This window comes from Halyomorpha halys, unplaced genomic scaffold (assembly GCF_000696795.3).
Source record: "Halyomorpha halys isolate HHAL.00 unplaced genomic scaffold, Hhal_1.1 Scaffold28.1, whole genome shotgun sequence".
NCBI lineage: Eukaryota > Metazoa > Arthropoda > Insecta > Hemiptera > Pentatomidae > Halyomorpha > Halyomorpha halys.
The window spans coordinates 633,001-634,387 of NW_027110130.1; the positions used below are offsets into that span (position 1 = coordinate 633,001).

The 1,387-nt window shown below is 27.3% G+C and overlaps 1 protein-coding gene across 1 annotated transcript in view; it reads left to right on the plus strand.

Moving 5' to 3' along the window:
* RpS10b (Ribosomal protein S10b) overlaps positions 1 to 1,387 on the plus strand; it is a 6,281-nt gene that overhangs the window by 4,168 nt on the left and 726 nt on the right. The window lies entirely within an intron of this gene.

Below are 1,387 nucleotides of genomic sequence, written 5' to 3' on the forward strand. Positions count from 1 at the left end.
TATGTCACTTGCCGCAAGTCCAAATATTTGTATCCACATATTATTATTTTTTCTTTTGACTTTCTTCAGCTATTACATCCAATTTACTCTATTTTCATTATAAAATAGAACAAAATAAAAATAAGTGAAATGAAAGAAGACAAATATCAGCAAATTAGGTGCTAGATAATAAAAATAGGTTATTGAAGTGGTATCTCATAACCTATATATCCAAATTTCATTCTAGGTTTTTTTTATCAAATATTTGTTAATTTAATTATCCAATCATATGTCTTTATAAACTTATATTTGGGGTATTCATGATATTGTGTTAAATGTAAAATGTTTTACCATGTTAATTGTTATAAGTATAGCATTGTGAGCAACCTAATTTTAAATCATGTTGAATGATAAATGCATAAGAGCTCCTAGTGGATTTTCTGAGCAACCCGTTTAGTAACGTTTCCTTCCAAAACTTCATGTTATTATTTACTTCTAAGTTTTAATTACAGTAATTTATTACAACATGCCTAAAATAAGTGAAAAGTAGAAGTGTTAAAAGTTTGGCTACTGATTGTATTTTAAAAAAAATCTAAAGCACAAGACAAAAGAAAACAAAACACAAACTACAAGTAAGTAACCTAACGCTACAACAAATAAAACGGTGCCAAGCTCAGCTGGTCTGTTTTGTGACGTCATTCTCCATTTAACAGACTCTCTGCCATGTTACATGTTATATCGTTTTAAATTGGTAAAAGAAGGAAATATTTCTCCATTTAACATGTTAAACTAAAGATTGTGAATACCCCTATTTGTGTTCTGTTAAATAAAAAATAAACTGTTAAAGTTAATTGATCAGATTTAAAACTAAGTATTTTCACCAAATCGATAGAATTTTGAAATGAACAATCTAAAATGTAGTTAATTAATGAATCTGAAGGTTGAAGAAATTTTTTAATTAATTAAATTACAGAGAGCACATATATTAATGTATCTGCTGACAATTCTATGTGTTCCAACACAAGCTATCTTTGATTTGTACTCAAAAACCGACACTAAATGAGTCAGACCTTAGGTCTGATTTAAGCCAACTTATATGTACCAAGCCAAATAACCTATCTTGTACATGATTTCACCTAAGTTTGGCAAACATGTAAAGGCACCTTTATGTTTACAGAATTGGTTCTAAAACAGCAAAGGTAGAATTACTTTTGCACTAACCTGATATTTTTGTAAGGCAATCTGTCCCATAATTAGGCATAATTTTTATTACATAAATAAAAAGTTTAATTATAGATATTCCTTCATACTTCAGTATAAAGTATTGTTTGATATTTTTTCTGATTAACTTGTTGGAGTATTTATTACATAAAAAAAAATTTTTTTTAAAGATAAGAGAATCAATTTT